This window comes from Trichechus manatus, unplaced genomic scaffold (genome assembly GCF_000243295.1).
Source record: "Trichechus manatus latirostris isolate Lorelei unplaced genomic scaffold, TriManLat1.0 scaffold00073, whole genome shotgun sequence".
Classification (NCBI taxonomy): Eukaryota; Metazoa; Chordata; class Mammalia; order Sirenia; family Trichechidae; genus Trichechus; species Trichechus manatus.
The window spans coordinates 9,654,925-9,668,137 of record NW_004444009.1 but is presented as its reverse complement, the minus strand read 5'-3'; the positions used below and the strand labels follow the sequence as shown (position 1 = coordinate 9,668,137).

Below are 13,213 nucleotides of genomic sequence, written 5' to 3'. Positions count from 1 at the left end.
AAGACCGAAGAAGAATTGATGCCTTTGAATTATGGTGTTGGCGAACAATATGGAATATTCCATGGACTGCCAGAAGAATAAACAAATCTATCTTGGAAGAAGTACAGCCAGAATGCTCCTTCAAAGCAAGGATGGCAAGATTTTGTCTCACGTACTTCGGACATGTTATCAGGATGGACCAGTCCCTGGAGAAGGACAGCAAGTAGAGGGTCAGCAAAAAAAGAGGAAGGCCCTCAACAAGATGGATTGATACAGTGGCTTCAACAATGGGCTCAATCATAACAATGATTGTAAGGATGGTGTATGACAGGGCAGTGTTCCATTCTGTTGTCCATAGGGTTGCTATGGGTTGGAACTGACTCAATGGCACCTAACAACAACAACAACATTTTGAAATGACCCTCCTTTATCTCTGATAATACTTTTTCTTGAAGTCTATTTTATCTGATAGGTTCCTCTATCTTTAACTAAAGTAAAATACAACCACACCACCTGTCAGTTTGTCGTACTGTGATGGCTTGTGTGTTGTTATGATGATAGAAGCTATTCCACTTATATTCAAATACCAACAGGGTTATCCATGGTGAACAAGTTTCAGCAGAACCTCCATACTAAGACAGACTAGGAAGAAAGGTTTCCAAAAATCAGCCAAAGAAAACCTTATGGATCACAACAGAATATTGGACAATATAGTGATGAGCCTCCTAGGTTGGAAGGCACTCAAAATACACAGTGGCTGCAACAATGGACTTGAGCATACCAACAATCGTGAAGATGGTACATGACTGGGTGGATGTTTCGATCTGTTATACATAAGGTCGCCATGACTTGGAGCCAACTCGCCAAACTACAACAAAATAGCACCATTTAAACCGCAACTTTCCCACATTTTTCCCTCCTATTTTTATCTTAGTTCTGTGCTGAAACAAATTGGCAAAGTGGCATGAACCAAAAAGCTTATTTCCTGTAACCAGAAAGGAGAAGTGTCACCAAGAGGCTGATCCATCCCAATTTTTATCCCTGAAGCAGAGAACGCTCACCTAAAACAAGGGCAGCCACTGCCTCTCCCTGATCCCCAGGCTTTACTCTGAAAGTTTCTTCCCTGTATCATGAGAAGAACTTCTACCCATTTCTAACATTTTTATGCCTTTGGCTTTATTAAATTCAGGGCTTTCGATAGTGGATGAGAAGAAAATCATTTCATGGCTAATAAAACAGGGTTGGCAGACAAACCTTTTTGACTAGGGCCTTTAACTGTGAACACAATCCATGCAACTTTAACAAGTGTCTCAGTGTAGTATAGACTCAGGGGAGAATTTTGCTGGCACTCTGAGGAAATCAGGTGCAATTGTGGTTAACTGTGGTTTTTCTTCTGTTTGAGCTTTTCAGAACATCTTCTGTTTTTGTTATGAGAAACAGCTGGAAATATAAATCTTCAGACTATAATACAAAAGCTCACAGGGGTTCCCCCTTAACATTCAAAGTTTGGGGATTTTGTTATTATTGCTATAGTTCGATTGCCAGAGCAACCTATTGGTAGTTTTAGATTGTTTTCAGTCTCATTGGAAAACTCCAATGCCCCTATTGGATGTCTAAGGTCATTAAATAAGGAGCCCTGGTGGCGCAAAAGGTTAAGCTCTTGGCTGCTAACCTAAAGGTAGGCAGTTCAAACCCACCCAGTAGCTTCGAGGGAGAAAGACCTGGTGATCTTCTTCCGTAAAGATTACAGCCAAGAAAACCCTATGGAGCAGTTCTACTCTGTCACATGCTGTTCCTGTAAGTCAAAATCTACTCCATGGCAAACACCAACAACAAGCTCATTAAAATACGTAAATCAAAACCAATTTCCACATGGCTTTAAACATCATATCCTATGATTGTAGGAACCTCCATAAGTGTTTATGGCAGGCAGCTACCTACCTAGGTGGTGGAATGAGCAGATTGTTCCCCATCAGTTACTCCTTTGAGTGTGACATTGTATCAGAAGGCTCCTGTCACAGCTCCCCTGTCACCAATGAACAGGGAAATTAAGATTCATTAACACATTGAAACATTTTTGTTAATCTGATCCATTGGTGGTTCACGAGCCTTCTTTGCAAAGAATTCTAGCCTGCAAAATCCTATCTTTGGTGTTTGCTTTTCTCTCTAGGTAGCTCTAGTGGTTTCCGTTATCACCCCAAAACAGATGGTGCCAAATATACATCTCCAACCCTGATCTCTTTTTCTTTCATTTCCTTTTCTTTTTTTTTTTAATATTTTATAGTGTTTTAGATGAAAGTTTACACAGCAAATTAGGTTCTCATTTAACAATTTTTATACAAATTGTTCGATGATAATTGGTTACAATTTTCACAATATGTCAGCATACTCACTATTTCCATTCTGTTTGTTCTGTTTCCATTGTTGAAGCTTTCCTGCCCCTCTTTGCCTTCTCATCATTGCTTTTGGGTAAATGTTGACCGTTTGGTCTCATAGAGTTGATTGGTTAAGGGAGCACATTAGTCACATAGTGGACAAAATATTGCTTATTTTATAACCCCATCTATTATTTGGCTGAAAGGTAACCTCTGAGAGTAGCTTCAGTTCCAAGTTCTTAGGGTATCTTAGGGTGACTGTCTCAGGGTTCCTATAGTCTCTATCAGTCCAGTAAGTCTGGCCTTTTTTAGGAATTTGGATTTTTTTCTACGTTTTTCTCCTATTATATCTGAGAACTTCTATTATATCCCTTGTCAGAACAGTCAGTGGTGGTAGCTGGGCACCATCTAGTTCTTCTGGTCTTAGCTAGTGCTGTTAGCTAGTGCTATTAGTGCTGTGGACTAATTTCTTCTTTGAGTCTTTGGCTTCCTTCATTCTCTTTTGCTCCAGACAAGTAGAGACCAATAGTTGTATCTAGATGGCCACTAACAAGCTTTTAATACCCTAGATGTTACTCACCAAACTAGGATGTAGAGCATTATCTTTATGAACTTTGTTACGACAGTTGACTGAGTTGTCCCAAGAGACAACAATACATTGCTCATCTATAGCTTCCACATGCTCACTCCCATGAGGCTGTGGTTTGCTGAAACCCAACTTTCCAAATCAAAATTCATTATTACACCTCCACACCTACATGCCCTCACTTATTCTACAAATTATCATTCTCCCAGCCTTCCCAGGACTCCTCTCTTCCTTTCTCATTCAAGAAGTCACAAGACTCCATTCCATCCTTTCCAGTCCTAGTGGCCTGAAAAGAAAAAAACAAGAAGACAGGAGGTCTAGGGGACAAGTGGCCAATGAACAAAAGGTCAATAGGTGTGAGGAAGTTTAGTTCAGATCAACATTTACTGAACGCCTTCTATGAGCCAGAGGCCATACCAGACACTGAAGACACAAAGCTAAATAAAGCACAACCAGTATTTTTTAAGGGGTTTGTGGCATGGTAGGAGAGACAAATAACTCAAATAACTAGGGTGCCACTGTGGGTCCCAGAGGAGGAGCAACAAGGCTGGAGGAAGGGTAAATGGGTTGCAGCAAAAGTATCCTAGAGGAAGTGAGCATCAGTTAAGGCCTAAAGATAGTGTAGATGTGATAGTTAATGTATGTGTCAACTTGGTTAAGCTATGATTCTCAGTGGTTTGGCAGACACTATGTAATCACCTTTCATTTTGTGATCTGATTGTGAGCAGTCAATCAGTTGAAAAGGAGTTTCCTTGGAGTTGTGGCCTGCATCCAATATATATGGATGTTCTGGTAAAGCTCTCTCTCCCGCTCACCACCCTCTTCCTCTCTCCCTTTCTTTCTCTCTCTCAACCCTGTGCTCTTCTCATTGCCTGACCTCCAGGACATAAGCCTATAGCAGTCTTCAGCTTGCTGCCTGACCTGCAGATTTTTGATTTGCCAGCCCCTGCATCCCTGTGAGCCACCAGGGGCCTCCAGCCTGCCCCTTAACCTGCAGATTTTGGGTTCTGCAGTCCTGCAACCATGTGAGCCAATAGAGGTCTTCAGCCTGCCGCCTTGGTCCACAGATTTGGAACTTGCCAGCCCCCACAGTTGCATAAGCCATTTCCTTGAAGTAAATCTCTCTCTATATATTTATATGTATGCTTCACTGGTTTTGCTCCTCTAGAGAATGAAGATTAAGTCAGGATTAGCCTACTGACAGGAGGCAGAGAGACATCCCAGGCAGAGGGAACAGCCTGAGCAAAGGCACAAAGGCATAACCACAACCACTTTGTATTTCTGGATCTTACAGACAAAGTTAGGAAGTGGACAGTGATATGGAGGTAATTTTCTTCACCTGAGGCAATTGCCAGAGTGGGTTGCCACCTGAGGACGATCTTCCAGAAACACTCCAGAAGTCTGCAGGAGTAAGACATTCCTAAGAGTGACATCATATTTGCATACTTTTATATCAGCCTGAGTTTAATCAGAAGCAGGCTCACCAGAGATTCTGGAGTCAGTGTGCCAGCTTGAGCCACTGTGAATGGTCCTGATTTTTATTTCAGTTGTTGGTGTGGAGCCTGGACTCAACACTGGCCCAGTTCTCAAGATAACTACTAAACTGGGCATAAGATGAGGAATGAGTTGAGCACAAAGATCAGTAAGTGTTATGGATTGAATTAATATATATTGTAAATCCTAACCCCTACACCTGTGGTTATAATCCCATTTGGGAATGGGTTTTCTTTGTTATGTTAAGGAGGCAGTATTATTGTAGAGTGTGTCTTAAATGAATCTTTTTTGAAATATAAAGAGCAGATTAAACAAGCAAGCAAGCACAGAGAAGATGCATGCCACATGATCGCCAAGAAACATAGGAATAGAAGCTGAAAAGAGAAAAGGACTCTCCCCCAGAGTAGACAGAGACAGCCTTCCCCTAGAGCCAGCACCCTGAATTTGGACTTCTAGCTTTCTAAAATATAAGAAAATAAATTTCTGTTTGTTAAAGCCACCCTCTTGTGGTGTTTCTGTTACAGCAGCACTAGATAACTAAGACAGTAAGCAAATGGACAGAGCCTTTAGCCTTATAATCTATATCTGGACAAGATAGTTGGTCATTATCTTTTGCACGTGGAACCAAACAGCAGCAAATAGACAGGAGGCCAAAGATAACAGGAGCCTTGCCTTAAAAATCCTGTGACCTGTCAACTTCTCAATTCTGTGCTCATTCAACCTCCAAAGCCAGACTAGCAAATCTTTTATGTAAAGGGACCCACCCACTGTTGTTGAGTCGATTCTGACTCACAGTGATCCCATAGGACAGAATGAAACTGCCCTATAGGGTTTCCAAGGCTGTAAATCTTTACAGAAGCAGACTTACCACATCTCCTATGGAGCATTTGGTGGGTTCAAACTGCCAAACTTTTTGGTTAGCAGCCGAGCACTTTAACCACTGCACGACCAGGGCTGCTATAAAGGTACAGATGATAAATATTTTAGCCTTTGTGGGCCCTACCCTCTGAACCCACTTCCTATGTTTGCAGAATCTGCCACTGTGTAAATCATGGTGAAAGGAAGGGCCCTACCTCCAACCAAGGCCAGATTCTGGCTCTCCCTTCCCCCTGACAGCCAGAGTATGGGCAGATTGGCTGAAGCACGGCCTAAGACGTGGATAAATGACACACAAAGAAGAGGGGCAGTTAGCATTCAGTTAGCCAGCTCAGTGGTGTAGTCTGATGTCCATAGCAGCAGCATTATGCCCCCTGAGGGGATAGTAGGTCCTAAACAGATTGCTCCATGGTGTGAGCCTGGCTGGAGTATGACCTTCCTGCTTTCCTTGCCCCACCCATCCCCCCCCCGCCATCCATTTTCTAAGCCCAGTGTCTTCAGCTTTCTCATCAATTCTTGAGAAACCTAAATCTTTCCACAAAGTTCCGTTTCCTGCTTAACTTAATCAGAGTTTTGTTGTTGTTTGAAGCTAAGAAGCATGACTATTATAGTTAAGGATTCCAATTTTGTAGTCATCAGCACAAAAACAATAGTAAAACCCATGACATGGTTTGAAATTGCCCAGGGAGTCCATGTAGAAAGAGAAGTAAGCTGGAGACAGGCCACTTGGAACAGAAAGCTTTAAAGGAGGGGGAGCAAGTGGATCTAAAACACGGAACAGATAGAGAACATAACACGTGAAAAGATAAGAGATTTGTGTATAAGCAGGCAGAGCTCCAAGTTCAATACTTGGAACTAGAGCTGTTCTAAGAGTAAATAAGGTACAAAGTGGGTCAGTGACCATTCACAGATGCCACCAGAGGCTAGAAGCCAGTAAGGGTCATTGACATGGAAGGGGAGGTCACAGAAGATGGAAACAGCAATGACTTTTCACTGAGCAAGTATTTTTCAGACAGAACTCCTTTAATCTAATTTAATTTCTTAGCCAATTTTCCATGCAGTGCAGATAAACTGTTTCCAATGTTTTCCATTTTTTCATTTTTATATTCTTGAAATTATTTTCATTGGCAACAAGTCTTTTCCATTTAACATTTTATATCACAAAATTGATTCACCATCAGTTTTTGATCCCTATCATATTCTACCAATTACAGCATCTGCCATTGTGAGTTTTCTTTTGTAACCAATTCTTTCTTATCAAATTTTATAAATTTGGTCAAGTAGATTTTACTCTTCTGTTAATGTTTAGTCATCAACAAGTTTTATCAAGTGTAACTATTGTCAGTTTCATTGGCTATTGATCATATCTCTCAGTATTTACTTCTTAGTTAATCCATGAGAAAATTGTGAACAGTTTTATGACACAGAGAGAAACAGAGACAGAGAGAGACACAGGAAGGAGGGAGAAGAGAAAGAGAGAAAGGGGGAAGTAGAGCAAGACAGACAGGTAGGGAGTGTGGAGGCAGGGACATCTTTTGACGGCAGTATTTCCGGTCTCTGCTTTCAGAGCCCTTGGTAGAGTTGCCTCCTGGACCAGTTGTGGTTGGTGGGGCTGAGTAACTTGTTTGAACAGGAAGTTGTGAGCTGAGTGCCTGTGCTCCCACAGTTGCCTTCAGGGGCCCTGCAAAGTTCTCTGGTCTCTGACCCAGCACCCAGCAAAGCCCTCGAGGCTAGCAGCCCCATCAGTCTGAGCCTCAGAGCAAGGACCACGCAGAGCAGAGGATGGACATGACATGCTTATGAGAAATAAATCGTTGCTGGCTTAGCTCAAGCCACTGAAATTTGGGGTTTAATTTATAACTGCAGCATAACTGGGACTGTTTCAATTCATCGCTGTAGCTGTGTGGCTTTGGGCAAGTCATTTCGCCTCCGCGACTTTCAGTTTTCTCCTGTAGAAAATAGAGAAAATAAAACCTAACTTGCTGGGCTGTTGTATAGGTTAGAAATACTGAATTTAAAGTACCTGGTGTATAATAAATAGACAATAAATGATAGCTATTATTTTTATCATTATTATTAACAGTGTAGCTTAGTATAAATTTCAATCTGGTTTAATTTGAAAACTCAGCTGTGTTGTTTTCTTTTCCTTAATTTGTTTGGATTCAGCCCACTCCAGTGGCAAGAGGAAATGTATGTATGTCCCGTCACCTTCAGGATGTTAGAGGATCCAGCCCTCCCTTTCCCTGAGGAAAACCCCATTGCTGTCAAGTCGATGCCAGACTCACAGAAACCCTCATGTTATCAGGTGGAAACCCCAGGTTCTGATCAGCGTGACTTGTATCATCCAATAAACAAGAGACTGTGGTGGGAGAGTGGAAAAGCACCTTTATTTCATTGTGCAAGGAAGGGAAGCAGTTGGGGCTGCTGCCGTCAAAACTGCTCAGCAAGTATGAGAGGGAAGGTTTCTTTTTAAGGGATTTACAAGTAGGAAGTTCACACAAGTTACATCAGCAATATTCTTAATCATACTACGCAGACACAATGGGGTTTACATTTAACTGCATCACCAGGATTTTAATGTAAAGTTACGGGGTGTGCCAAGCAAAAGGAAACAGGATTCTAGAGCTGCAGGGTGAGCTAAGCAAGCTGCTTGAGGCAGTGGGATTTTCCACAGCCTGGGGACCTCCATCTTACTCACCGTGACCCTCTAGGACAGCGTAGAACTGCCTTATAGGGTTTCCAAGGCTATAATCTTTACAGAAGCAGACTGCCACATCTCAGCTGAGTGGCTGGTGGGTTTGAACCATCATCCTTTTGGTTAGCAGCCCAGTGCTTAACCACTGTGGCATCAGGCCTCCTGCTCAAATCCTGGGTCTATCACTTGCCAGCTGTATCACTTTAGGTGAAATCTAGGTCTGGAGCCTTGACCAAATTATTTAACCCCTCTGAGCCTCAGTTTCTTCATTTATAAAAGGAGACTGATAATAGTAAATTCACTTCTCTTCACTATCCACAGAAAAGATGGAATAAGTTGCTACATTGAAAGTGCTTAGAACAGGATTCAGTAAATGTTTGCTATTATTACCTTGGTTGCTATGAGTCAGAATTGACTCGATGGCAAAAGGTGTGCTTTTTTGTTTTTTGGGTTTTTTTGTTTGTTTTAGAGGCCTTTGGATTTTAATAAAGGTATGAAACAAGGACAATTTGTGCCCCTATGGAAAAGCTTTCTAATGGTGGAATCTCACACAGTGTTACATAGGTGGGGGACATAATTTGGGGGGTAGGACATGTCCTGTGCAGGAAAGGGCTCCCCTAGGAGGGTCAGGGAAAACGAAGTTAAAAGCAGGTCAGATTTTTTTAACACGTCAGGGGGGCAGGCAGTCACCAGGTTTTCAGGCTTCTGGGCCTAAGCCCACCACTGCAAAAAGCCCAGGTTACTCCCTAGGACTCTAGTGAGAACCCCAGTACCCACTGGAACAATCTCACCCTGCAAGCAACAAAGGTGGCTCTGTGAGCTGTATTGTAAATCTGGGGTTAATAAAAATGAGAAAGATTTGTTGGATCAAACATCTGAGGACATTTAAGCCCTTGCCATGTATAAGGTTAGGAAAATTAGAATCATTCTGGCTTATAGCAATGATCCAAAATTCATCCCATCTTAGCAGCTGTGCATTGGAAAGAGCCCTGGCTTGGGAGTACAAACTAGATTATGAGCTTCCTGAAGTAGGAACGGATCTGATTGTCTGGCACACAGTAAGTACTCAATAAGTGTTAGTTGGATATGGTCAGGAAGCCTGTGTTCCAGTTCTTGCTTTGCATTTAATTAACAGGGTAACTCCAGGCAATTTGCATCCCACTCAGAGCTTAGTTTTCCCACCTGCCTCTGAACTCAATGATACCTGAGATTCCATTCAGCAACAAGTCTGTCTCTTCCTAGCCTGGGAGCTTGCCAGCCACTAAAGGAGGCCCTCAGGACTCACCCTCCTCATCCAGTGTGGGAGACTACCTGCCTGAAGTGGGGAGTGGCACGTGTGGTGGACTGGTGCCTGGGTGGCTCAAGCAGCTTACGATCAACTATTAATCTAAAAGTTGGTGGTTCAAACCCACCTAGTGGCACCACAGAAGAAAGATCTAGCGATCTGCTTTCATAAAGACTATGGCCAACAAAACCCTATGGAGCAGTTCTACACTGTAACACATGGGGTCGTTATGAGTCGGAATAAACTTAAGGGCAACAGGTTTGGTTTTTAAGTATGGTGGCAAGGTGGGGTACCATGTTTCTTTCCTTTTGATGGCTCAAGAGTGAGGCTGCAGACCCCTTGCAGAAGGAATGAGTCTGAGGAGGCTAAGGAATTGAGCCAAAACTGTCAGGAGAAGTGGAGGTGCAACAAACTCCCAGGGGAGAGACTGAAGGGACAGAGGAGGGAGACAGCCAGAAGCGACGGGGGAGCAGGTTGCTCAACAGTGTGGTTGGGGAAAGGGCAGGTGGAGTTAGCGTTGTCAGCTGAGAAGCTGGTACAGGCTGGCAAGAGCTCAGCATTTCTCTGCTGAGCGGCCAAGGGGAGACAGGGAAGGCTGAGCTATTGAATCCCTTCTTCTCCTTCCTCCCTTTCTAAGAGTACTAGAGGACAGAACAAATTTCTTAAATTCTAGACCTAAGAAGTCAGAGTCATCTCCTACAGTGGATGATAAACATCACATACAATTTCAAATAGAATCAAATCAATAATTTAATTGAACAAGATTTCTTTTCATCTACATTGGGAAGCATTCATTAAACTGACGTTTGCTTTGTGGGATATTAAGTTTGGAGGACCGCTCTGCCCTGCAGCTGGGAGCTCAGGACGGTAGGAGAGAGGGTAAGTCCATGCACTCCGGCCAGAAGGTGACATAGAAAAGTTAATGAGTGCACCTGCTATAGGGTAGGAGGGAGGGAGACACATACTGGAGCTGGAAGAGGCCATAATATGGGAAGACTTGGGTGATACTAAGGCTTAATGTGCTTAGCTGCTAACAGAAAGGTTGGAGGTTCAAGTCCATCCAGAGGCACCTTGGAAAAGAGGCCTGGTGATCTAATTCCAAAAAATCAACCACTGGAAACTGTATGGAACATAGTTCTACTCCGACAAACATAGGGTCACCATGAATCGAAGTTGACTCAATGGCAACTGTTTTTTCTGGTTTGGCAAAGGTAGCTTTCCACAATGATACAGAAGAGGTGAGACCTTCCCACCATGGGGATCAGTTTGTATGAAGGCCCAAAAGCCAGCTTGAATTCTAGATTCAGAGTTACATAGATTTACCCAGTATACAGAAATATTGAGAGGCATGGGACTCCCTTTTCTGTGGGAATAAGGCATTGGCCCTTGGTTTCCCTTTAATTTGGTTCGCATAAGGGAAGCTTTCTTCTTCCAAGTCTTGAGTTTTAAATAGAAACTGGAGGTAAGGAGAAAATCCCTGTCTTCAGTCAGTGAAAATTGTAGCACCAATTTCCACTTCATGTTTCAACTATTCTGTTATTATAAAATTGTGATGATAGGTTGAGAATACTGGGGTAGGGGGACATACCTGAGACAGGTAGAAAGAACCTAAAGAGGTCAGCATATCTGACACTCTAATCAGCACATGGTAATTATCTCTCCTCCACAAATGAGCTAATAATGTACTTGTTCCAACAATCCGATGAGGTGGGATTATTATTATACTCATTGGACAGATAAGGCTCAGAGATATTAAGGAACATTAATATTCTCTCTGTATGAGAGAGAGATATTTTATTGGTTCTGTTTCCCAAGAGAACCCTGACTCAGACAGCCTCAAACTCAGAATAGTGTCTGTCATCCACAAACTCAGCATTCATCTTCACCACCTGTAGGATATTTCATCTCTCTGAAATCACTCTGGTTATCCCTAGTTCAGGTTCCTATCATAATTTTAGGGGAAGTAATGATAGCAGTTCCATAAGCACAGGTATGAATTCTCCTGCCTGGTACTAGAGATCCAGCATTGGTGAATCCATCACCAACTGGCCAGATTCTACTATAAACTTCAGTAGCACCATAGACCTGGCCTAACTCCTACAAGAGCGAGGCATCTCTGCTAAAGTATACGATTGCCTGGTTTCAGAGGACCCTCTCCTCTTGCCTCTCTACTAAGCCCTGGCTATTGCTTCCACTCCACCAAACTCACCTTACCCTTCTCGGCCCTTTAAGCCTTGAGCACATCTTTCTGAAATTTCTCTGTCTTCCTGACCAGCTGAAACATTCCTTCAGAAAATGTATGGCTTGAGACCTTTGTGAACTCTTCCTGATGGGGCCAGTTGAAGAGGAGCTTAGTGGACAGGCTGAAGAGATTAGGGGTAGCCAGAGTGATCAAGACTCCTGATGTCCAGGAGAATGGAAGATACCAAGAGGCAGAAATTCATCTTTGAAGACCTTTTTCTGCAGCTTATTTAAATGCAGGTCAAAATTTATCATGAGGCAGTGGTAGTTCGGTGGTAGAATTCTCACCTTCCATGCAGGAGACCCAAGTTTGATTCCTGGCCAATGCATCTTACACACAGCCACCACCAGTCTGTCATTGGGGACTTGCATGTTGCTATGATGCTGAACAGATTTCATCAGAGCTTCCAGACTAAGACAGACTAGGAAGAAAGGCCTGATGATCTACTTCCAAAAATCACCCAGTGAAAACCTTATGGATGACAACTGTCCAATCCACAACCAATCGTGGGGATCGTGCAGGACCGGGTAGCGTTTCATTCCACTGTGCATGGATGTGGTCATCATCTGTCAGGGCCAACTCGATGACAGCCAGCAACAACAGCAAGAAGCTGTTTATTGGGTGGATTTAAAAAGAATCAGGGTCTTCCAGTCATAACGCATAGCTTTGGAATTCCAGTTTGCACATCCTCACCCAAGATGGATATCCTGTAGGAGGACTGAGGCTCAGCAGATAGCTGACCACTTGTACAAATTAGCACATGAACGCTAGTCATGCAGTGACACCTGTAGGCTGGTCTGATTTGAGAAATGTTGCAGAGGGGTTGTGCATGCGGTAAGAAGAAAGTAGAGCAATAGGAACAGAATTGTGATGAGGCCCTGAAGGATGAAGTCTGGTAAATGGACAGCATATATGAAACGTCTGTGAGTATTTGCAAACAGCAAAAAAGAAAAATTTAACACACTCCTTCAGATGGATTGTCTTGAGTTTAAAAAAAAAAGTGAATAGAAAAAGAGGTGGTGAGTAGTTCCTCTCTTCCTATTATTTAGCAGGAATTGGGTAAAATAAGTATCATTTTTTCCTCATATACTAAGTGGAATTAGCTTATAAAGCCATCTGGCCTTGGAGTTTTCTTTAATGGAAAGAAAGTGGGAGTTTAATTATAGATCCAATTTCTTTAAAAGTTGTTGGAATTTGCATCCGTTTTTATTTTTGTAAGGATTTGTTAACTTCATCCACATTTTCAAGTTTATTGGCATAAAGTTGTTCATAATATCTATTTTAAAAATCCAATTTACCTTTTTAATTGTAAAATGAAACAGATACAGAAAATCACACAAATGTACAGCTTAGTGATGTTTGATAAGACAAACACCCTTGTAACTACCTCAGATCAAAAAATAGGGCTCTGAGAGTCAACCTAAAAGCCCCTCCACATACCCCGTTCCTATCACAGTGCCCTTCCTTCCTCCAAAAGTAATCACCATCCTGGTTCTCGTAGTAATCACTTCCTTATGTTTCTTTAAGACTTCATCATTCAAGAGTACATCCTGAAGCAGTATAATTTAGCCTTGCCGATTTTTTTTTTAACTTGGCATATCTTTTAAGCCTCTTTTAGTCTACAGGTTTTCCCCTCCATCCCTTTCTTTTCTTCATAATATACCTGTTGAAGAGCACAGGG

General features: G+C 42.5%; 1 pseudogene; it reads left to right on the top strand.

Annotated features, from left to right (window-relative positions):
- Window positions 1-8,946: 8,946 nt before the first annotated feature.
- On the top strand, window positions 8,947-12,254 carry LOC101340732 (trafficking kinesin-binding protein 2 pseudogene; annotated as a pseudogene).
- Window positions 12,255-13,213: the final 959 nt, after the last annotated feature.